The sequence below is a fragment of the Pinus tabuliformis genome, chromosome 4_1, assembly GCF_031772625.1.
Source record: "Pinus tabuliformis cultivar Carrire ecotype Pingquan chromosome 4_1, CPIR1, whole genome shotgun sequence".
Taxonomy (NCBI): Eukaryota; Viridiplantae; Streptophyta; class Pinopsida; order Pinales; family Pinaceae; genus Pinus; species Pinus tabuliformis.
This window is the reverse complement of record NC_142303.1, coordinates 380,608,951-380,635,264: the sequence shown is the minus strand read 5'-3', so window position 1 is coordinate 380,635,264 and position 26,314 is coordinate 380,608,951. Positions and strand designations below refer to the sequence as shown.

General features: G+C 39.7%; 1 pseudogene; it reads right to left on the bottom strand.

Moving 5' to 3' along the window:
- Positions 1-7,582: 7,582 nt before the first annotated feature.
- On the bottom strand, positions 7,583-9,407 carry LOC149175886 (uncharacterized; annotated as a pseudogene).
- Positions 9,408-26,314: the final 16,907 nt, after the last annotated feature.

Sequence of the window (26,314 nt, the reverse complement as noted above, 5' to 3'; positions counted from 1 at the left end):
CTTAGCAAACTTTGAGTGATGGTGAGTTGAAAATTATCGAAGTGATTGACTTGAAGAGTTACCAACCAGAGGCGCCCTTGAGTATCATTCTCTTGCTATGTCCTTTAAGATTGGGCAAGTGGGAAAAGGCTGGACTATGTATCAGCTTTACACGGAAAATTTGTGTTAACTAACCTGCTTTGTATAAGAAGACTGATATGCTCCAGTAGCTGAGTAAATAAATTCATTGCTCAAAATTCATTCTCTCCTGAGGACAAGGATTTCACATTGAAATTTGATTCCAGCTGTTGATACCAATTTTTAAAGTTAATGCGTGATCTTGGGAGCCAGCACCAATTATAATGTTGCAATTTATGGAGAATGTTGGCCAGGACTGGAGGATTCGATGAATGATTGCGGAAGGATATTAATTTTGAATCGTAGTATTACTTCAAGGGAAGTAACCCACAATGAATGGCAATAATGAACAGCTTGCACGGGATGATGAACATTCTCCATTTGAATTGGAACCTTCTCTTGTCCTTCACATTGGGTTACATGATACACTTCCTATTGAATTAAACCTTTTTTTTGCCCCTTAATTGTGTGTCTAAGTTGTGTAGGGATATGATGCCTCTAGTTCTTGAAGCGACTCGATTATTTCAGTTCTAATTAGTTCCATAATAAGAGTGCCATATACGTGGTACTTTATATGACACTTTTGTGTAAGACTTTTGGGGTATTCATAGAGGGAGAAGGTTTCGTGAATTACATTTCATTTGACAATATGACCCTCCAAATGTGGCAGTTGCTTCACAAATCCTTTTATTTTAATATCTCTTTAATAAGACCATCCACCTTGTAGAGACGGCCTGAGACAACTCAATCTCATTGGCTTCATGCACTGTTAGATGCACTTCCATCTTTTTGAACATTCCAAGGAATTCATTTTGAAAAAATATAACTATTATTGCGTTTTGATCGTGTCATTTTCTTATACTGGCTTTATGTATCTCTTTTGATGTCAACCACCCACTATGAATTTAAAAATGTTTCTTTAGGTATGTTTTTAGTCGCACTGTGGAAATAGTAAATTTGAAGTATATACGTCGTAGCATGTCACAAATTAGTGATGACGCAATCCGACCCCTTAATACCAATAGGAAAATATGTTGTCACATGGATTATTTTACCATTTCTATTAATCTCCAAAGGACTAAATTGTTCCCATGTACATGTACATAATAAAACAATTGAAATAAACATTTTATATTGGCCTACAATTGAAATAAATATCTTATATTGGCTTTATGTGTTTTTGTTTAATGTTAGTCACGTACTTTTAATAAAAGCTATTTGTTTAGTTAAATATCTTATATTGGCTTTATGTGTTTTTTTTTAATGTTAGTCACGTACTTTTAATAAAAGCTATTTGTTTAGTTATTTTTTAGTTGGATTGCAGAAAAATGGCAAATTTGAAGTATATATGACATAGCATGTAGCACATTAGTGATGAGGCAATCCAACTCCTTTGATGTGAATGAGAAAATATGATATCACATGGATGATTCAGCATTTTTATTAATCTCCTAAACACACAATGAAACAATTGAAAATAGACATTTATAAAATCTGTTTTTTTAATGAAGGTTTGATAATTACCTAGTTTAAGATTTTTGGCTATCATCTTTTTCACTATTTTATTTGATTTTTATAAAAAAAAAATCTATGGAAAACTTATGGAGGGTCATATAAGTTAATAGATGTCTCATTGTTAATCAACAAACTGACTCTTTCTAAATTCAGTAAAATTTGCTTCTATCTATTTTGTTGGGTATGCACTTTCATATAAATTTATAATATTTTTAAAGATTTCCATTTGATGAAGAAGGTAAGTGATCAAAAGTACTTTTCAAATAGGGAAATTTGAAAATATGTGCCTTGTTACAACAATTTTGTAAAGATGTGTAATGTTGCAACAAATCTTTTGAGGGTATAATCTTTGAATGGTCTTTCATTTCCAAGCTTTCATCAAAGTTGTTTTTTTTGTTATCATGAAATGTGTACTTAATGATAAGTCTTAAATGATCCAAAAATCAATTAAATCTTTTGAACATATTTCTTATCACATCTTGGACATTCAAATTACCCCTTCCTGTGAAACTTTAAAGAATATTCATATGTGATCATCATTATAAATTAGTTCATGATTGCTTGTAATATACAATTTGTCACAAGTGGTATAGAAGTGCATAATGGACGTGAGATAATATATCTTTACACTGCTCCACAGTATTTGTAACTTTATCGTCTTTCTCATAGTCTTTAAAGTATAGTATACAATAATTCTTGTAAGTAAGGTATCAATTATAATGGATCCATAAACTGACAATTATCTTGTGTGCTTCTATACATCACAATGGAATACCCTTTTGCTAGGAAATATTTTTTCCTTTAATAATCTACACATAAACTTTATGCACATATAAAGATGCATTGAATTAGTGCAACAAAGAAAACAACAATGGAACAAACTCAACACTTATTTGAACAATGCCCTAATTCCATCATCCGTCCAATAGAAACAATAATAAGCCAAGATACTAACATGCAAGTTAGTCCTTGATTGACAAATAATGTGTTGCTTGCTTGACGCATTTGTTTGAACAATAATCTATATTTGTTTGATAAACGTTTCTGTAAAAACCAAATATCACATTGAGAGAAGGGGGGGTGAATCAGTGTAGTGGCAAACTTATCATTTCAAAAGATTTGATCAATAAATAATCATGTAGCAATGTACCATAACAATTTTACATCATAATAGTAAATGAAACTATGCATCAAGAAGCCATCATCACATCAGGACAAAAACTTTTGCGTGGAAAACCTTCCGAGAGAAAACCACTAATTATTTTTCTTCAATTCATTATATATATTTGCAGGCACCCACCCCAAGATGTGCAAACAACTACTTGCGATAGGCTTCAACTTGATTGAGGTACCAACATCGAAATGTGCAAACACCCACTTGCAATAGGCTATGACTTGATTAAGGCATCAACCTCAAAGATGTGCAAGCTTCAACTTGTAGGCTTCAATCTTAGTGGAGGCACACCTTTCAACTTCATGTGAACCACTTTTCAGAATATTTCAAATTGGGTCCACATGCTTTTCAAACAACATAAGTCTTCAAATTTAAACATGTTGTCACAATGTTCTCATCAACCTGTCATATCTTGTAATGTCCCTATCTGCTTAGGAGACACAAGGAGAAGATTTTGCTAGCCTAATTGAGTTATCGTAGGCTAAGACATGAAAACTTAATCAAGGCAACACAATTCACTTAATAGAAAACATTATAAAATCTAAATGGGGAAAAAGGGGACATGGGTCATAGCCTAACGAAAAGTCACTTTTAAATTATAAAGTGAGAAAACCCACTAAAGTGATTTTGTTAAAATAAAGGTAAAAATGTGGCAAAAAAATTGAGTTATAGAAAAGGGAAATGAGGAGTATTTTTTCATTCTTGCATTTGTTCACTTTGAACATTAGAATTTTGGAGAACTCTCGAGAAATAAACTAAAGCTTTCAGAAACCTTCATTCTGGTGTTAGTTTTGGTTTTTATACTATACATCATAGCTGGTATTAGAGGGAGATCACTCAAATTTCGACGTTGCGCTTCAATGTTGATGAAGAAGAAGGCAATAGCAGAAATGGAGTGAGTTTCAAAAGTGTTATTAGTTGATTAAATAATCTGATTTTGGGTATTCTATATTCTTCATACAAATTGAGTTCCTACCTTTCCAAGATGCCAAGTTTGTTGCATGAAAATCATTGTTTTTTGGGGTTGAGTTCTATCATTGATCCGGATTTAAACAGAAATGCAACAAATTACAGATATAACCATAAATACAAAGATGCAGTAGAAATAACACTTCATTTCATTAATGTCAAATACTGAAATATGCTTACAAACAGAATGGAAATAAGACTAGCTCGAGTGATGGTAGCTTATCTCTGAGAAAAGATGTGGCGGCTACATGTCTCTAAATTGTGTTACAATGAGGCTCGAAGGCCTATTTATTGTTGAGAAACAATGGAAAACCTTAAACATCCAAAAACCTAACCCTAAGAGATGAATTGCCAAACAATGGGCCCCGTTTGGGTAAATTGGTACATCAACTTCCCGGTGTCGGAACTTTGGCATACGATCTAAATTTGACATGCAAAATACCTCGTTAGAAAGATCTATATGAGGACTACAACATTTGAGTGACCAACATGGGTCTATGACCCATGTTGGTTCCAGTTTTCCAAAAAATGTCGTTTAAGGCCTCAAAACGACTCCGGAAGTTTACGACCCGAAAAATTGCCAAAAATAGTAAATTGTGCTACAATTAAGGAAACTAAAAAACTGAAAGAGGCAGTTTTGGGGGTCCAAGTGGGATAGGCGAGTGGCCACCAACATCCACCTGGATCATTTCTCCCCCCTTAGGAAGCAATGGTCCCATTGCGTTGAGTGCCTCCATGAAATGGGGAAACTTTTGCTGAACTTGGTCCCTAGTGAGCTATTCTGCAATCTTTGATGTGTCCACTAATGGTGGGAAGCACAGCCGAAAGCGGTCCACATTGAACACTCTGTGCAAGCCAAGGAATGGGAGAATGTTTTACTCCAAAGCATTGTTTCCTACAGCCTTGGTAATGGTGTAAGGACCATATTAGAGTGGTCTGAGCTTCCAATAGGCTTCGGTAAGGCATTCTTTCTACAGATGCAATCAGACTTTGTTGCTGCGTGGCACTTGATGTTGATCATGTTGCTGCTTGTACTTGGCATTTTCCATAATGGAGCAGTGATATATTGGCCTGTGGGGTAAAGTTGCTCCAGGGGTCAGATCGAACGAATGCTTGACCTGACAGTGCAATGGTACCCCTGTGGGTGAGGAGAAAATGTTCTTGTATTTTTTCATGATCGCATCCCCTTGCTTCTGCTGCATGGAGGAACCCTTCTCGAGGGCCATTGATGTGGCTATGATCTTCCCGTTACTTTGAGAGCGAACCAGAAAAAAATGAATTTCCTAGTCTAGGAGACGAGCTTATTGCATTTCTTAGTAGAGGTCAAAGAGGTGGTAGTAGGTGGGGCTACCTCCTATATCCTATATAATGTATTACCCAAAGAAATAATAACAGCGCGAAGCTTTGACTCATACACATCATGTCGCTTCCACAAGTATCGTTGGCCTAATAATACATCATAAACATCAAGAGGTGCAACATCACACAATACCTCATCTGTGAAAGGCTTGATGTTGTAGGGAAGGCGACACTGCTGGCGGCTTGGAGATCTCGTTCTTGGTGAAGCCACCGGATGTTGTATGACTACGGGTGTGGTATGGTTAGTAGGCCCAACTGCTTCACGACCCTGCTGAAATGAGGTTCTTTTGGTTGCCACTATTGACAATGAATTGCAGTAGCGAACCCTTGACCCACATTTGTGAGTGGAAAAGGCGCTCCCCCTCCTCTGGATCTTCGAGCTCATTCTTCTGGATCTTAGCGATGGCAACAGTGGCGCTGGGCTCTGCATCAATGATCTGCTTCCCTTTGTCATTCCCCTTGTCGGGTTTTGACTCAGAGTCTGAACATGCATCTGATTGTGAAGCCTTTATCTCGGCCACTAGTGACTGCTTGGCCCGACACTCACTTGTGTTGTGAGTGGAGCTCTTATGGAACTCACACCACTTTCTTGTGTCCATCTTCGACTTCGCAATGTTGTTCTTTACTTGCGGCTTTGGCAGGTTGTCCTGACCGCCCCACCTTGGCTTTGTCCTTTGTTTTGCGGTTTGGGGGCACCTTTCCCTTCAAATTCGTAGATCCAAAGTCTCGCTTCTTCTATTTAAACTTTTGCTCAATATTGACGACATATCGATATGTTGTGCTGAACGAGGAGATGTACAGGAACTCCATCTCATCTTGGATGTACCTCTGTAGGGAGTGGCGGTACTTGAGAACCAAATGCTTCTCAGAATCTTTGATACCCAACTTTGTGTGAAGGGTGTTAGCGCTCAAATCTGCCTCAGGCTGAGGAAGGCAAAACTCAAGGCAACATCAAACCACTTAGCCTCGTAGCTAGCCCTACGAGGACAGGAGAGGGCTCTCTCCGGGTCTATCTCGGCAAAAGGTCTTCAAAGGGCTGAGATGACCAATAAAGAACACTGATTTTAGGCTAGTAAATTGATTAAAAAGGGGTTTTTAATAAAATGATGGGGTTTTTCTGGGCTGCATGGGGCAAAGAAACAGCTTGAACAGAGAAATGTAATCAAAAACACAGATTGTCTCCTGAGGCAAGGTAGGCAAGAAAGTTTAACATCAAATTGAGATTAAATGGAATGGCAAGACTGCTGAGGAGCTGACAAGGGCATAGAGGATGAATCCTTGTCAAACAGAAGAAAACATTAAATATGAACAAACTTAAAGGCAGAGCATACAAAATATGAATTCTACCTTAACACTTCATTTGTTCAATTGGAAATGATCATGAAATGACATGAACACATAACAGGCTACATATGAAACAAAAGAGGACACAAATGTTAAATCTCATACCATAGGAATCTCAGAAGCCAGAGCTGGGTATTTTCATTAAAATACCTGTCAAAACTGTACAATAGAAGCTCTCTGTTCTCCACCAGCTCTCAGAACTCTCTCTCCCTCTCACTTTACAAATGAATTTTTAATACAATATCTAGATTTCATCTGAGGGGAAACAAATCGATGAAAAATAGGGAGCTTGGAAAGCCAATCAAAGAAGATAGGAAAGAGCTGTCCATCTGTGCTAAGGACAGAGCAGCGTTACATCTCATTTTTCTCTGGTGACCAATTAAAAATAAAAATAAAATGTAACATGGATCCCATGAAATCATGATTGAGGACAAAAATGGGCGAGCGTTCCTATCTCCCTGCCGCGGTAGATGATCTGCGTTCTAATTTTGGCTGCGGTCCTTTCACCTTCTCGCTACCGTTTGAATAAAACCGATTTTTTAATAAAAATGGTTTTCCACTAAAACTTTGCCTTTAATGAAGATCTTTTACTGGTGTTCTGTTGCATTTAAATCTGAAGTATACGTGGGTCCTTTTCCCTTTGAGTGAGTTCGGTAAGCACCTCGAATCTCTGACCAACACCTTGACATCTGGTAGAGAAATCAAGTGTTTCTCTAGCTGTCATTTCTATTAGGCAATATTAAGGAAGACGCATGTTTTATCCAAGCAATGCGAGATTTCATGAGTGCTGATGTAAGATGCTTCAACAGTTCCTCAATTACAAGTCTTGCAGCTTCTTTGGAAATAATTGGCACTGGATCCTCTTCTGCTGCTCCAAGGACACATCGTAAAAACCTGCTCCGCCGACGCATTGATGAAAGGAACGGTTCTATTTGGTTGAGTGCCACTGCCTGCTCCACCCCATCCCCGTGATGAATATCAATATCGATATAAAGCACTCGTTGATGGACCTTAAGAATTTCAAGAGTAGCCAAGACAATGTCATTTACATAGCAAAAGCCAGATGCCTCGCACTTCTTAGCATGGTGGAGACCACCAGACCAATTAATGGCAATATCTGCTTCCTTGGTCTGCACTAAAAGTCATTCCTGCAGTTTCATTGGACTCACCATTTTCCTTCTTCTCTGAGTTCTTACCATCAACATCCCTAATTTGTAGTTTAGTGTCCTTGTCTAAGGATAAATCTGTTACCAAAATACTACTATAGTCATCATTAGCAATTCTGATCATTCTGTTCCGCATATTGCAGCTCTCCATACTAGCACTTTCATCTATAGTCTCTTTAAGGCTACCAATTTTAGGAGTCTCTTTGCAATTGTATATAGCAGGGAGTGGATAAGGAAAATCCTTTAATTGTAATAATTGCTCAGATTCAGAAGCAAGCCCAGTTGCTGCTATTGCCTTCTCGTGTTCCAAAGAAATGTCACTTTCTATAGATGAAGCTATTGTTGTTAGTCGATAAATCAATGCTCCCACATCAATTCGCATTGATGAAAATGAAGCAGCTCCAACATTTTTCTCATGAGGAAACTGTGTGGGGTGAGGTTCCTCAAAAATTTGTTGTGGCACTTGCCCAAATTCATGAATCTGAACTTCAAGCCCAGCACGTTTGATGGGATCGTCTATCTTCTCCAAATCAACTGTACCCTCATATGATAGAAAGTGAAATAAGTTATCTGCCACCAAAGCAGCCATTCCACGCTGCTTATAACCAAAAATGAGGTCTATCCATTCATGCAGATGTTGAGAAACATGCTCACATTCCAGAGCTTCTCTATGTTTAATAATGAAATCATCTGCATCATTTGCCCATGGTGGCAATATTACATCCCCGACAATGTCTCCTCTCTGTTGTGTTCCAAATTTCAAGTTACCCCTTATTCTAAGAAAATCAGATGGTAAATTGAAAAATTCTGGAATAAGCTCCTTCAGGTCAGCAGTATTATTTAGGACATTTTGCCAAAATTCTTCCATGCTAACAAAAAGTCGATCTGGTGTGTCAAAGCGTCCATTCTGCAAACGAAGCATGTGAGCAGGGGCAGAACGGACAAGCCAATATAGCACATAGCCAGGAGTCGAATAATGTGTCCCATACAAAAATGGTGGCTCAGAGGTACCATTTTCAATCATCTGCGAGTAGCGATCCTTGAATATAGCAAGTCGGTCAGGATTAAGAGCTCCTATTGGCTTGGAGAGGTCGTGAAAGCATTTAGGATCAGACAAATCTGGAGTCCTGCTTTTGTAATCTCTCAAAATCTAAGGCATCACCTGTGCTGCAGGAAGATCAAGGGAAATCTTCTCATTTAAATCCACTAAGCTGGTAGTATCAAAATGAGCTTGAGCTTCTTTTTGAGCTCTTGTATTGTACAATACCATGTCTCTTTCTATGCTTGGAAGAAGATTTATTGAAATGAAGGATTTAGCCTGTTTGAGAAACTATTCTACAGGTGAAAATTCTAAGGCAAACCACCATATACTATCTTGCTTCTCAAAAACATATGGAGCATCAATTCCATTCTCCTTCATTTTCACATGTAGAGCTGCCTCTAAAACAAAACCTTCTTGTGTCCCCAACCATTTCCCATTCACAAAGTTAGATGAGCTGGGTGTTTCTGTTAACGCCTCAACCCTTTTAACTTTGTTCATAGGGAACCTGATGATTGGCACTGAAAAGGTATCAGGCTCAAAGAATATTGATTTAGAACACAAACGCAAGCGTCCCTTCATTTGGTGTAGCTGCCAAGATAGCGGTTGAATTTTCTGCAAACCATCCAATGAACCCTGCCTGCAGGTTGCTATCCAGTCTTGGATATAGAACTCCCCTTTATGAAAACCGTTTACATGACTTTGGAACAGAATCTTTCCACATGACTTCCCAACAGTAAAAGGCAGAAATGATAATCTGAAATTAGACGGACTCCCTGGATGATTTTTCCTTACAATTAAATCCATTGTAGAAATGACTTGCAATTTTATGCTCTGTTTGGATTATCCAACCTTATTTGATGAAGTTTCCTTGGTGAATTTGATTTTGACAGAGGATTGACGAGACTGAGTCTAACATTGGCTCCAATTGGGATGGCAGCTGCCGCTTCTTGGAGGTGCCAAGAACCGCAGAGCTTTGGGAGAGCAGACAATGCCTCCGTCCATTGGGCGATGGAGTCATTATTTCAACAGACAACCAACACAGACTTTGACATATTTATGGACTGAAACTTGACTGAAATGATTGAAAAACTGACTCGGCAAACTTCTAACTAAAACTGTAATAAAACTGGGACAAAATGCTGCCCTTTGGCTGCTTATTTATTTACAAAATCTACCCTACTTTGCTGTAAAAACACTAGATCAGGTAATACTGAAGTGCCAGATTAACCATTCAAGTAAACCTGAAAATGATGCCGCCTGAAAATGTTTCCACGAGGCCACAGATGTAATTGCTGGCAGCCCTTCATGCACGTAATGAGCCTGGTCACGTACAAGACAGCCTAATCTATCAATCAAACTGAAAAACGTTTCCATGTATGTTGCCATTGGATCGCGAAAGCCAGACTCTGTTGGATGCCCCAACTCTGCAATACATATCTCCAGCTGCACACTGTCAATGTAAACATCTGTAGACAATTCTATTATTTCTTGTTTCAATGGAGGAAGGATTTCCAAGAACTTTTTAGGGTCTTGGAAATCATATGACTGGATCTGCTCATCTAAACATTGAATCTCCTTTTCGATTCTTTCAACAACTAACTCACAAAATCTAGTTTTAGTTTCAAAAGGGAACTTTGGAGATTTCAACCAATGAAGCAAGGCACTGAAAAAATCTTCATCAATTTCAGAATCTGCTAACTCATTTCTTACTTCTTCTAGAGCTTCACACAGGGCAGGGTGATCCGGATTTAAACAGGAACGTAACAAACTACAGAGATAACCATATACACAAAGATGCAGCGGAAATAATACTTCATTTCATTAATGGAAAATACTGAAATATGCTTACAACCAGAAATGGAAATAAATCAGCTAGGGTGATGGTAGCTATCTCTGAGAAGAGATGTAGCGGCTACATGCCTCTGAACTGTATTACAATGAGGCTCGAAGGCCTATTTATTGTTGAGAAACAATGGAAAACCCTTCACATCCCGAAACCTAACCCTAGAAGATGAAACGCCAAATTGTGGGCCCCGTTTGGGTAAATTGCTACATCAATTTCCCGGGGTCGTAACTTTGGTATACGATCTCCGTTTGACGTGTACGATAGCTCGTTAGAAAGATCTATCCGAGTACTACCACTTTGGGAGGCAACATGGGTCCTTGGACCCATGTTGCCCCAGATTCCCAAAAAAAAACGTCGTTTAGGGCCTCAAAACGGCTCCGGAAGTTCATGACCCGAAAAACTGCTAAAAATAGTAAACTGTGCTGCAATTTAGGAAACTGAAAAGACTGAAAGAGACAGTTGTGGGTGTCCAAATGGGATAGGTGGGTGGCCACAAACATCCACCTGGATCATTCCTCCCCCCTTAGGAAGCAATGGTCCCCATTGCGTTGAGTTCCTCCATCTGTTGAACTTGTCCTGCAATCTCTGATGTGTCCAGTGATGGTGGGAAGCATGGTTGATGATGGTCCACATTGAACATTTGGTGCCTGCGAAGGAATGGAGGAATGATGTGCTCCAAAGCATTGTTCCCCATAGCCTTGGTACTGCTGTAAGGACCATGTCGGAGTGATCTGAGCTTCTGATGGGTTCTGGTAAGGCGTTCTTTCTGTCGATGCAACCAGACTTTGTTGCCCACCTGAAACTTGTGTGGTACCCATGTGGGTGAGGAGAAGTTGTTCCTGTGTTTTTTCATGACCGTATCCCTTTGCTGCTGCTGCTGCGTGGAGGAACCCTTTGCAGGGGTCATGGATGTAGCAACGATCTTCCCTTTACTTTGGGAGTGAACCAGACAGATGAATTTCCTGGTCTGTGATATGAGCTTGCTACCTTTTTTGGTAGTGATCAAAGATGTGGCGGTAGGTGGGGCTACCTCCGGTATCCTGTATAATAAATTATTCAAAGAAATAATGACAGCACGAGGCCTGGACTCATACACAGCATGTCGCCTCCACAAGTATGGTTGGCCTAATAATACATCACAAACATCCAGAGGTGTAACATCACACAATACCTCGTCTGTGAAGGGCTTGATGCTGTATGGAAGGCGGCACTGCTGGCGAACTTTCAGATCTCGTCCTTCGTGAAGCCACCCGATACTGTACGGCTGCGGATGCGGTGTAGTCGGTAGGCCCAACCGCTTCACGACCTCTGCTGAAACGAGGCTCTTTTGGCTGCCACTGTCGACAATGAATTGTAGCGGCGAACCCTTCACCCACATCTGTGAGTGGAAAAGACGCTCCCCTTCCTCTGGATTTTCGGGCTCATCTTTCTGGATCTTGGCAGTGGCAACAGTGGCGCTGGGATCCGCATCAATGATTTGCTTCCCTTTGCCATTCCCCTTGTCGGGTTCTGGCTCAGGATCGTAACATGCATCTGATTCGGAAGCCTTCAACTCAGCCATCAACGACTGCTTGGTCCGACACTCACTTGTGTTATGAGTGGGACTTTTGTGGAACTCACACCACTTTCCTGTGTCCTTCTTCGGCTTCGTGGTGTTGTTCTTTTCTTGTGGCTTCGATGGGTTATCTTGGGTCACCCCGCCTTGGCTTTGTCCTTTAGGCTTCAGATTTGCAGATCCAAAGTCTCGCTTCTTCTGTTTGAACTTTTGCTCGATTTTGACAGCGTATCGGTATGCTGCGCCGAGTGAGGAGATGTTCAAGAACACCATCTCTTCTTGGATGTATTTGTGCAGGCAGCCACGGTATTTGAGTACCAGATGCAACTCAGAATCTTTGATACCCAACTGTGTGCGAAGGGTATGAAAAATGTTTGTGAACTCCGGCACATCTTTGTCTCGTCCCTGCCGCAGTGTGGTCCATTTGATGTATTTGTCCTCATAGCTTCCGACAGGGTAGTACTGCTCCTTGATGGCATCTCGAAAGTCATTCCAAGTGGGTGCAGCTGAAAATAGTGAGCCTGTATTTTCATCCTTCTGCTCGCAGTAGGTTTCCCACCAGTCCTTGACGTGGGGTGCTGCTTTGAGAAGAGCGAAAACAATCTTTTCCCGACTTGAAAATTCGTGAACAGAAAAATACCCATCTAGCAGATTTAACCATTTATCTACGGCATCTGCGTCTATTTGACCCTCGAAGATGGGGATTTCAAAATTAACTTGTACCTTAAACGGCGTGGCGTTTCCAGAGTCGCTGTTGGAAGCCGATGCGTCGCCTCTGGGCAGCCGCTGAAGGATCTGCGCAAAGCTATCCATGATCGCGTTCCATTGTCGCTCGAGAGCTTCTTCGAGCAAGATTTTGATGGGATCTCCTGCCCCCTCGTCTTTCTTCTCATCCGCCATGGGAGGCCGTCGGGATTTACGAGGCTGGTCTTGCAAAGGTTCAACCAGTTCAAGCCCTAACTCCTTATATCCCGACCTTGTTGGGGACATGCAAAGAAAAACAGAGAAAAAGCAGACCCCTCTGATACCACTGATCCGGATTTAAACAGGAACGCAACAAACTACAGAGATAACCATATACACAAAGATGCAGCGGAAATAATACTTCATTTCATTAATGGAAAATACTGAAATATGCTTACAACCAGAAATGGAAATAAATCAGCTAGGGCGATGGTAGCTATCTCTGAGAAGAGATGTAGCGGATACATGCCTCTGAACTGTATTACAATGAGGCTCGAAGGCCTATTTATTGTTGAGAAACAATGGAAAACCCTTCACATCCCGAAACCTAACCCTAGAAGATGAAACGCCAATTGTGGGCCCCGTTTGGGTAAATTGCTACATCAATTTCCCGGGATCGTAACTTTGGCATACGATCTCCGTTTGACGTGTACGATAGCTCGTTAGAAAGATCTATCCGAGTACTACCACTTTGGGAGGCAACATGGCAACATGGGTCCATGGACCCATGTTGCCCCAGATTCCCAAAAAAACGTCGTTTAGGGCCTCAAAACGGCTCCGGAAGTTCATGACCCGAAAAACTGCTAAAAATAGTAAACTGTGCTGCAATTTAGGAAACTGAAAACACTGAAAGAGACAGTTGTGGGTGTCCAAATGGGATAGGTGGGTGGCCACCAACATCCACCTGGATCACAGGGTTTGCCACATACCCCACCATGGCGTAAATGGATCAGCGAGCATTGGACTGTCTGGATCGAATTGGAGTCGCCAGGTGAATGGTTTAGCCGGCATATGTGTCTGATTGCTGTCCACCATCAGCATCAGATCTGCAATTTGATTTCATGTACTGGGACAAGACAATCAACAAGTCAAATGTTCTCGCCAGTATGGTCGCCAATATGTTAGCGCTCAAATCTGCCTCAGGCTGAGGAAGGCAAAACTCAAGGCAACATCAAACCACTTAGTCTCGTAGCTAGCCCTACGAGGACAGGAAAGGGCTCTCTCTGGGTCTATCTCGGCAAAAGGTCTTCAAAGGGCTGAGATGACCAATAAAGAACACTGATTTTAGGCTAGTAAATTGATAAAAAGGGGTTTTTAATAAAATGATGGGGTTTTTCTGGGCTGCATGGGGCAAAGAAACAGCTTGAACAGAGAAATGTAATCAAAAACACAGATTGTCTCCTGAGGCAAGGTAGGCAAGAAAGTTTAACATCAAATTGAGATTAAATGGAATGGCAAGACTGCTGAGGAGCTGACAAGGGCATAGAGGATGAATCCTTGTCAAACAGAAGAAAACATTAAATATGAACAAACTTAAAGGCAGAGCATACAAAATATGAATTCTACAAAATATGAATACAAAATGTTAGAGTCGGTCTAGTAGCCCTCCTCCAGAGATCAAAGCTCTTTGCATTTCATGATTAGGTGTCCCATCAGTGTGATCATGTTGCATTCCGTTAGGCATGCCATAATCCTGGTGGAGGGAGTTTGTGTCTTTTATTCCCCTCTTGTTTGGCACTGCTGGTTCAGGTTTGTTTAAGTAAATAAAATCTTTACAGGGTCATTCATCTTGCTTTAAGTTTTGGGGTCTTAGGTCTAGGGTTGAGTCCATTTTTGTCTTGAGAGGTCATAAAGGACCAACAGGCCAGAGGGATGTTCTTCATAAAGCATCATTTCAACAATTCTCACTATTGTACAACTAAATTTTCACCTTGTTTTCAAAACTCTGTTTTTGAAAAACAAAGGTCATTATCTCATTTTTTGTAAAAATTCTCAAAATTTCAAACTCTCCAAATGTCGAAGTGCAGCCTTGGTCTCCTTTGCCAAAGCACCTTAGAAGCTATCCCTGCAAAAATTTTCAGAAGAAATCATCATTTCAACCAATTTTTCAAAGAAAAGAAACCAAAAGTCAGAGCCAATTAATTCAAAAAGTGTCAACACTCAAAACATTATAAAGTGGGTTTTGGGCAAATGAAAATCTAAAGGAAGCCTATAAAAGCACATCACTCTTCATTAGCAACTCATTTGCCTCTCACAAGCTAAGTGAATCCTTGCAAAGGCGATTTTAGGAGTTCTTGAGCAAATTGGGCAGTTTCAGGGGCGCGCTACGCGTCAGGGAGCCTTTCTCAGTGTTATTTTGCACGTGCGCTATGCGTCAGAGGGGCGCTACGCGTTGGGCAAGGCGCGCTACGCGTTGGGTTTTCAGCTCAACAAACTGCCAGCAAGCTATCAAATCGACTTTTCTCTCAAGCACATTGCAGGTAGGCCTCTCCTTCATGGTTAGATTTGGTTTTGCAAGATGAAAGAGAAAATTAATATGTTCAAATGCTATGAAAATGATAAATCAAAACCCTACATTGTTGTGGAAGATTTAAAGTCTCAATGGTGCTAGGGTTTCAAATTTTTTTTGCTGTCCAAGGTTGCCCATTTGTAATCCCTCTTTTCCCTCATTTTCATCACCATTCTCCTTCAAATTTACCCATGAAATTTCATAATTCTCTTCTCTAAAATTCCTAAAACCTACTTAATTCCCAAACCTTTCTTCACTTTAAAATCCCACAATTTTGTGATTTCCCATGTTGCCTTCCCTAAATTCCTTCTTTATGTTTATTGTCCCTAATTCCCTCATGTTCCCCTATCCCTAACAATTCCCTTGTATTTATGTCCCCTTGGTAACAGCATTTGAAAAAGTCAAACAGCAGTTAATTGGGTGCAAAGTCAGCAATACATTTCAGCCATCTTGCCTTCAAAACCATGTCAGAAACCGAATCAGATTATCAGCAGAGTTATGACAGTGATTCAACACCAGAGGTAGAAGTGCCAAGGAGGCATCATAAGGGTGGTAAGGGTGGTTGGCATGTCAGGGAGGAGCCCACTTCTTTAGCTCATTTGCAAGCTTGTCCACTTGCAATGACATGTTTTCAGTATCAATCATGCTTTGGATATTGTGAGAGGATCTCACAAATTCAACACCATAGAGAACTAGTCCGCTTGTTTGTCCTACATTTGCACAATGGCCATGTGAACCTTGCAGGAGTGGATTTCACCCTATCACCTGAAATTGTTGCTCAAGCCACCGGGATACCAAATGTTGGGGAAGCGTGGACCAAGCGCAAGCAGCTAGACAAATTTCATTATCAACCATACATCAAACCCGGATGCATGAGGCACCTTACTGCTGTTTTTCCTTTCAGATTCCTAAGGGATGAGTATGCACCCTTGATGAGGCTCATTATGCGCTATTTCACTTGTGAGGGAAGATTTTCACATTTATATTCCTACCATATCCGTTTGTTGATGCATTTCACCTGGGTACGAATGATGAACATTCCATTTTTCATGTGCCGAAATATAGAGAAGATGGTGCCCGTAGTGCAAAGGAAGAACCACGCACAGCAACACAAAAGTATATATCATTATGCACTGATTGAGATCATAGTGATGCATCAGTTGGCACAGCAGGGTATTGCTTGGGAGGATTTCATTTCTCGCGACTTCTTCATGGTGCCACAGCCACCTCCTGAGATTGTCCATGATGAGGGAGGTCCTTCACAGCAGTTTCACATTCCAGAGCCCGAGCATGTCAGCACTCCAGCATGTGTTACATATCAGAGAGGCCACAGGGTCTTATTTGCATCTGCACGGCGAGTATTATCTCCACACCAGGTGGAAGGGGTCTCGCCTTCTTCGCCAGCACAGCGAGTGTTATCTCCACATCAGGTGGAAGGGGCCTTGCTTTCGACAGCAGCACAGGTACAAGAGAGAGGCAAGCAGCCCAAGATTGATGAGGGGCCATCAGGTGATCCAAACATAGATATTGTTGACCTTGATATCAGCTCTCCTAGCTCGGAGCTAAAGGAGATCATTCAGCAACAAAAGGCTGAAAATGACTTGTTGTAGCAAAAGTTGGAAATGGAAAATTGGACAATCACATACTTAGAGCAGCGCAACAAGCAATTAGAGGATGAACACACTCTTGATGAGTTGCGGAGGATCCGAGAAGACCGGAACTTGGCTCGCAAGAGACCCGGTGATTTGACACCTATTGAGCAAGGGTCTATGCTCATTCGGGTGAATACTCATTTAGAGAGGTTGATAGCCAAGGCAAACAGGGACAAAGATATGCTCCACCACATGAAGAATCATTATTGGGCCCGCATGCATGTGTGCAAAGCAAAAATGAAGGTACTCAAAGCACGCTTGGCCAAGGCACTAAAACGGAGGAAAAGGCCCGATCCACTTCAAATTTTGGCTGAAGCCACCTTGAAGGAGCATGGTGCTCAATGATACACCTCCATCTCAAAATTCAGGAAATTTGGAGCAATTTTGGTCAATTTTGAATTTTTTTTGCCAAAAACAGGTTTTTGCCCTCAACGCGTAGCGCGCCGCGCGCTACCTTTAAGTTGGGGAGGTCCATTTCACAAAAACTCAACATTTTTGGATTTTTCATGACAAATTACACTTGCTCAGCCACTGCCAAGACATTTCATGGAGATTTGAGCCCCCAAAAGGTCAAAAAACAAGCAAAAAATGACCTTCTGCCACTTTTTGGACACACAGGAAGCAGTCTTGGGAGATTGCATTTTTGGAGGGGAAAATGGCCACCAAATTGAGAAATTACACTTGGGCTGGAGAGTAGACATCTAGACCTTTCCAACAAGCCCACTTGTGCCTCATTTGGATGCCGGGAAGTGCCCCAAAAGTGGGCTGAAAGGCGCGCTACGCGTTGAGAAATGGCGCGCTACGCATCAGGGAAATTTGCCAGTTTTGCACCTTCAGCTCAGGAAAACGCAGCATTTGACCAGTTTTGACTTTTTGGTGGGATTTTTCATCCTCCTTGATGTAATTGATGTAATTTTATGTTGACATGACACTTTTTTACCTATTCTAGAAGATTCATTCATAAAATGGCAAAAAATTAATGAATGAATTGGTTTCCTAGCTTATAGAGGCAAGTTGTTTTGATTGCCTAGTTTGTAGTGCTCAGTTTAGAATTGGTTGAAACAGCTCCTAGGATTATGAGCTCGACCCCTAGAGGAAAGGGAATGTGTTAGCTTGCCTATATTATGTATTTTCTTAGTCATTTTCATGGTTGGACTCTTGAGGGATAAACTTAGACTGTTTTACACTTTGTATCTCTGCAATTTTGGCAAAGGAAAGACCAGGGTTTTGCAACACTATTTGGGATTCCTGTGGTGATTTGTGTTGATGGTGTGTTTCTCTCATGTACTTGTAAGTTTGTTATGTGTATCATTTTCCTACTCTTCTCTTCTGCAAATTAAGTAAATGAAGTGTTAAGGTAGAATTCATGGTTTCTATGCTCTGCCTTTAAGTTTGCTTAATATCTATGTTTTCATCTGTTTAAGGAGAACTCTCGATGGTTTCTTGCTCTCCTTGACTCCTCACCGGTCATATCTATCCATTCACTTATTTCAAAGGCATCAAGACAATCTCCTACCTTGCCCCAAAAAGACCTCTACAAAAACTGTGTCTCATCCCAGCACCCAAAATTGCCATGCTCAGTTTTCCAACAAAACCCTAAAAATTTAAAATCAAACTTTCCCTATCAATTTACTAGCCTAAAATCAGTGTTCTTTATTGGTCATCTCAGCCCTTCGAAAACCTTTTGCCGAGATAGACCCGGAGAGAGCCCTCTCCTGTCCCCGTAGGGCTAGCTACGAGGCTAAGTGGTTTGATGTTGCCTTGGATTTTGTCTTTTTCAGCCTGAGGCCAAATTCAAGTGCTAACAAAGGGTATGAAAAACATTGGTAAACTCTGGCACATATTGGTCCCTTCCCTGTCGCAACATTGTCCACTTTATGTATTTATCCTCATAGCTCTCGACAAGGTAGTACTGCTCCTTGATGGCATCCTGGAATGAGTTCCAAGTGGGTGCGGCTAATAACAGTGAGTTTGTACTTTCATCCTTCTAGTCACTGTAGGTTTCCCACAAGTCCTTGACGTGGGGGGTTGCTGTGAGAAGTGCAAAAGTGATCTTTTCCTGGCTGGAAAAATCATGAACGAAAAATTATCCTTGTAGTAGATGTAACCATTTATCTACAGCATTTGCATCTATCTGACCCTCAAATTTGGGAATGTCAAAGTTAACTTGTACCTTAAAGGGTGTGACGCTTCCAGAGTCACTTGCAAGAAATAGATGCGTCGCCCTTGGGTAGCCGCTGAAGGATCTCGACAAAGTTGTCCATCATCGTGTTCCTTTGTCACTCGAGGGCTTCTTCGAGCAAGATGTTGATAGGATCTCCTGCCCCCTCGTCTTTCTTTTTATTCGCCATGGGAGGCCATCGAGATTTGCGAGGTTGGTCTTGTAAAGGTTTGACCAGTTCAAGTCCTAACTCCTTATATCCCGACCTCGTTGGGGACATACAAAGAAAAACAGAGAGAGCAGACCACTTTGATACCACTGATTCGGATTTAAACAAGAATGCAACAAATTACAAATATAACCATAAATACAAAGATGCAGTAGAAATAACACTTCATTTCATTAATATCAAATACTAAAATATGCTTACAAACAGAATGGAAATAAGACTAGCTCGGGCGATGGTAGCTTATCTCTGAGAAGAGATGTGGCGGCTACATGCCTCTGAACTATGTTACAATGAGGCTCAAAGGCCTATTTATTGTTAAGAAACAATGGAAAACTCTAAACATCCAAAAACCTAACCCTAGGAGATGAAGCGCCAAACTATGGGCCCCGTTTGGGTAAATTGGTACATCAACTTCCCGGGGTCGTAACTTTGGCATACGATCTCTGTTTGACGCGCAAAATACCTCGCTAGAAAGACCTATTTGATGACTACAACGTTTCCCAATTTTCCCAAAAAATGTCATTTAGGGCCTCAAAATAGCTTCGTAAGTTCAGCACCCGAGAAACTGCCGAAAATAGTAAATTGTGCTACAATTAAGGAAACTGAAAAATTGAAAGAGACAGTTGTGGCGGTCTATGTGGGATAGGCGGGTGGCCACCAACATCCACCTAGATCAATCATTCCAACAGAGGATAAGTTTTACTTACAAAAAAGGGGTCGAGTTAATCTATGTATTGTTGGTTGAGTTTGAACATTTTATTGAGAGGGTAGTCTGACCTTTTAGGGGGGTGAGTTTCACCTGTTAAAGGAGGTCGAGAGCCTTCTCTTTTGTTGGTCGAGTTCACTATCATAGACAGTCTATTCATGGGGTTGAGTCACATTGTTTGTTGGTTGTGTTCATTGCGAAAGAGTATCTCTGTTCGCAGGGGAGTCAAGATCTAATAAAAGTGGCAAAGATTGCTGAGTCGAGTTGATGTTCTAAAGGAGGTCGGGTCCCTCTCTTTGGCACCCATTCAAGTTGTTAGGGGATCATATTCACCTCTTGCTAAGGACATGTTGAAGGTTGAAAGAGTTCACTATTTTCCATATTACCTTATCTTTTTGGGTCAAGTTTCCAGACCCACATTCTGAGTGCCATCCTATAGTCAATTATTTATAATAGTTTGCTAATATTTATTATTATATTTCCCCTTAATATTGTTGTACCACGCTTCATCATTGGTATGTACCTTCTCTGAGTTCAATATAAATTATATATTGTTATGTTGACGCATTTTCATGGTGTTATTCGATACTGCGTACATTTTATTTAAATAAAATGAAAAAAAAATGCACCTACAACCATATGCATGCACATTGTTTGACAAAATATCTCAATAACAAAACCAACAAACTCGTGAATTTTAATAGGAAAATTTGAGATATTTCAAGGGGTTACTTTACAGTGGTATCAGAGCATGGTTTTGCACAACTATGTGGTTTGAAGGGAAGATTATAACAAGTAGTTTGATGAGTACTGAAGACCATCGATTTATCACCTATAAGAAGAGCTACAAGGGTAGAGAACCCACTCCTACTTGGGAAGTGTTGAGAAATCAAGAGGCCTAAGAATTAGGGTAGATTTCTCTTTCTTTAGTAATTGCTTGTGAAGATTGTTGTCTTCTTATTAATGTTATGTTTTTTTCATCAAACAATTATCAAACTTATAAAACATGAAGATCACAAGAAACAAAGAACATAAGATATAAGCTCCAAGCCAGGGAAAGAAACCCACAAGGGGAAAACCTAGGAAATTTTTTCTTCTTATAGAATCAAATCAAAGTGAGAAACCCAAGACCATGGCAAAATTCCAATCCTTCAAGACGTTAACTCGAACCCTTTTCAGACACAGGAGATAATGTCAAATTCAACCACAAAAGCTTGCATTATTCTTAGATAATTTCCCACAGAAAAACTTGCATCATCATAGAAAACTTGCATCATCTCAAATCTAGGAAGCTCACATTCTTCATAAAATTAACCTTTGAACTTCACACATTTCTATTGTAGAACTCATCACAGAAGGAGCACTGAATTTGCTTTCCAAATTGGAGGAGGACGCATGCCAATATATAATTGTTCTCATGTGTGGAAAGACACATCCGTTGGGTGGGCCGACTTGGCTTCTTGAGGTAAATTTTACCCAAATTACATTTTCAAAAATTCTTTTTCTTTTTCTTTACAAGAAGTCCAATTAAAACTTTGACTTTTTTATTCAACACATCCTAGAAGCATGAAGAACATGCTTAACTAACAATAATAAAAATAATAAAAGTTTCTTTTTTTCTTTTTTCTTTTTACATAAAATACATAATGATACAAGTGCAATGATTATTATGAAGACATAACCTAGTTACAATTTTCAACGCTCCCTCTTAACTAGGGAGGTATTCATAATTACACAACAAGGCATAAGGATACTCTCAAATTGAAATATTCTCATAAGAAGAGTCAGATTGACAAGCCATCTTCAAGCATCAACATGATAACCAACATTTTCAAATAGCAACCTCTGTCTCTCCACTAGATTAGAGCACAATGTTGGAAGGCATACATATGGACACCACCATAACCTCTTAAGGCACAACCCCATCTGGATGTTCACCAGGTATGTCCTTTTAGGACTATTCTTATCTTGGATTTCCAATCCTCAAAGAATATGGGTCCTCTTCCACCACTCTTATCTTGGATACCTTGCCCAATCCTCCAAGAGTTTCAATCCACGAGACTACTTCCTATCTTATATTCCCAATCCTCAAGGAATACCAACCCTAGATGTTTATCCAATCCTCCATTCTCCCTATCGGTGCCTTCACTAAGACTTACAACTGTTAGTCCTAGTCTAGTGCATGACACATGGAGAATATTGTGTCCTTCATTATTCCCTCTCAATCAGGGAGGTAATTCCTCTCAACCAAGGAGACAACCATAATTCTAAGTTGGTCTCACACTTCATCAATACATCAACTACTTATTCCTTTGTGGATATATAATTGTAGTTGCAGGGCTCCTTTCTCGCATTGCATCATACATGAGCTTCGATCTTCTTAGATGTAAAATAGTTTATGGACTCAAAACTCTTTCACACTCTATCTTCATGACAAGTTTTCTCGACTCCTTAATAGCATCATATCATATCAAACTACAAGCTTATTGGATCTTGTTAATCATCAAACAACATTTTCATCAAATGGTTCATATGTCATCTTCAGGAAGCCAAAATTCCTTATAGTTGCTAGCACATGCCTTCTTTCTTCATAACAGAGTTTTGCCTCATATTCTTCAATAACTCATATCAGCTTTCCAAATATCAATTTTTCCATTTTTCTCCCAAACCATCAATAATGCTATCCACATAATCCATGTGTTCCATGATCAAACCACACAACAGATTGCAATGGCCTCAAGTCAAGGTGTAAGATTCTTTATGTCAAATTTTGCTACTTTCTCCCTCTGAAGTCAACATTCCTTTGCATAGTCTATCTCATATTGCAACAAAGTTCTACTACATGCTCTTCAACTTTCATTCATCAATATTCAAAATCATAATCATCAGGATCATGACAGCTTCCACTTTCCATTTGAAGTTATAATAACTTTCTGTCATCTAGTAGTCTTCTTTGATGCATACATCAAACTACTCCTTCCTTCACAATCTTCATGCTATGTCATGTTCCTTGAAGTCTTTCATCTGCTTAGTCAAGATTTAGATAGAACGTGCTTTGACCTGTAACCTTGGTTAAAAGACTTATGAAAGAACATGGAGACAAAATATAAAGACAATAATAGTAGTAATAATCAAGATGTTAAATACTTATCTCTGGAGGAAGGTTGACTCCCTCTTAATCTTGGACCCCTTTTCATCAAAGCTTGTCTTCATATCATCATGATATAATACCTCATTCTTAAGGACTAGGTTCCTTTACAATGGAATTAATCAGTTAGGGTTTCTATTTATAAGGTTTCTCCTTTTATTCCATACTTTGCTAGGGTTTACAAACCCTAGATGCCAAGACTTGTCATTTACAAACTATAAAGTTCTACAACCACACAAGAGAGTTAGTTGCAAAACCCTAGATTTTTAGGGTCTTTAAGATATGTTATGAAAAGGGTTGAAAATTTTATGCAAACCCTAGAAACTTCAGGACTTGTCATCCAAGTATGGAAAAATTCTACTAGCATTCTACAAAACCTTAATGATGTTGTCATGCTTTCTATCCATTTCATATGATTACAAAATCTATTCTTCAGATGTAACACAACATCAATTTCTTATATGTCACTATCTCTATTTTACACAAAACCTTTTTATGATCAACACCATGACCTAAATCATTATAAGCAACTCGAAAGGTCACAGAAAATTATATGTACCTCCTTTGATTTTTAATTGTCATCTCTTTTGCAAAGACTTGGTCTTGTTCCTTGAAATTTATTAACTTCATTAAAAAAGGAGACAAATTCTTAATTTTCATTGCACAAAGGTGAGCTTCATTAATCTTTAGATATACTACTTCTATGACTTACATAGTCTCGGTCTTTAGATGATTTATACAATTATTCTTTCTCTTTCACAAGCTATATGTCAAGACAACTTAATCTTTATACAAAGCCAATTTTCTGGTTGGCCTCATTGATATATCCTCCATTTATGTATTTGAAATGAAGATATCGTCACAACATCTCATACTTGAGCTTCTCTTGAAGTTTGATACTAGTCACAGCAAGATGAACTTCTTTTCAAAACTCGTCATTTCTTACAGAACTAGAACTAATTTCAAACTTTAACCACAATGCCACATTGATTTCTCGTCTACAATGCAATAACAAATTTGAATTTTGTTGTTACAGATTCGTTTTTGTTGTAGATGCTTCTTATATTTTCAATTTCTTAAGATATGGATTGTCCATAGAGGATTATAGTGTTATTATCGTAGTCTTGATCTTTCTTTTCCATGTGTTATAGACTTCTAGAAACCAACTTCCGCAATTTAGTTATGTCTAATTGCAAGGTCACTATTGAGTCATGCGATGTCATACGAACCATATACCATTGATGTCGCAGACCATTATAATATAGAGCGAGATCAAAACATGTTATGTTATTGCCATAGTAGAGAAACCATGATGCATAATGATTACTGTTGAGATGCTACTGTATAAGGAAGAGCCACCATAGAAAAATGTGATTCCCATGATAACAATGCCACGAAGTGCAAATTATGCCACAAAGTATACATGAGCCTCTAAGTATTAATTGTGAACCATGGTGTATTCTGAACCATAGAGATTGAGCTTCAAAAAATATTGCTAGCTACAGAATGTGAGGCACCTAGAGAACATGATGAGCCATTGAATATATATACAAGACACAACATGCCTTTGTTGATTATAGTGAGCTACAAAACATATACATTGAGCCTTAGAGATAAATAAATTGAGCCATTATACATATTGTGTGTCCCACAGTACTATATTCGATGTTACTGAAACTCAAATGATACTAATACAAGCCAATGTGAGCTTCACACAGAAAGTATAGGATTAATGTAATACATGGAATAAACACATGAGCATAGAATGGGCCACTGATATTTCATGCCACGTGAATTTGAGTGATGTCATCATAATTAAATGTAAGAGCCACAAAACTACATGCGAGCTACATGATAATATGAATGGAGCCATAAAAGAAATGCATCAATGTCTGCATCTAACTGACCCTCAAATATGGGAATGTCAAAGTTAACTTGTACCTTAAAGGGTGTGGCACTTCCAGAGTAGCTGTCGGAAGTAGATGTGTCGCCCTTGGGTAGCCACTGAAGGATCTGGGCAAAGTTGTCCATCATTGCGTTCATTTGTCGCTCGAGGGCTTCTTCCAGCAAGATTTTGATAGGATCTCTTGCCCCCTCGTTTTTCTTTTCATCCACCGAGGGAGGTCGCCAGGATTTGCGAGGCTGGTCTTGCAAAGGTTCGACCAGTTCAAGCCCTAACTCCTTATATCCCAACCTCGTTGGGGACATGCAAAGAAAAACAGAGAAAGAGCAGACCGCTTTGATACCACTGATCCAGATTTAAACAGGAATGCAACAAATTACAGATATAACCATAAATACAAAGATGCAGTAGAAATAACACTTCATTTCATTAATATCAAACACTGTAGTATCCTTACAAACAGAATGGAAATAAGACTAGCTCGGGCGATGGTAGCTTATATCTGAGAAGAGATGTGGCGGATACATGCCTCTGAACTGCGCTACATTGAGGCTCAAGGGCCTTTTTATTATTGAACAATATGATCAAACCCTAAACAACCAAAACCCTAACCCGAGGATATGTAACACCAAGAGTTTATGGGCTTCGTTGGGGTTAATTGGACAACCAACTTCCCGGGGTCGCAACTTGGTCATATTATCTCCGTTTCACCCGCATGATACCCTGTTGGAAAGATCTCTCTGAGGAATACGACGAAAAAGATGATTTTAAATAAAAAAATAGCTGGTACAAGATTTCCAAAAAAACTTTGTTTAGGGGTGGGAGTCCAAGTGGAATTGTCGGGTGGCCACCAATATCCACCTGGATCATCCCCCCATATTGTCATCTCTTGATATCATGCCTTTTGACCCATCATATTACAACCATATAGCTCAGTTTCATGTAGATTTCCCAAATCAATCTTCATATAGTTTGTGCTCCTTTCCTATCGATATCAACACAAATCTTCCATGATTGAAGCAGTACCTTGGTTGTTTCCCGCCTCTTTCGAACAACCTTGGGTGGCACAATAGGAATCATTATTTCCTATTGATGTCACCAATATCCCTAACATTCAACACCAACATAATTTTTCACGTTAGAGTAATATTGAATTGTAATATCATTGCAGTTAT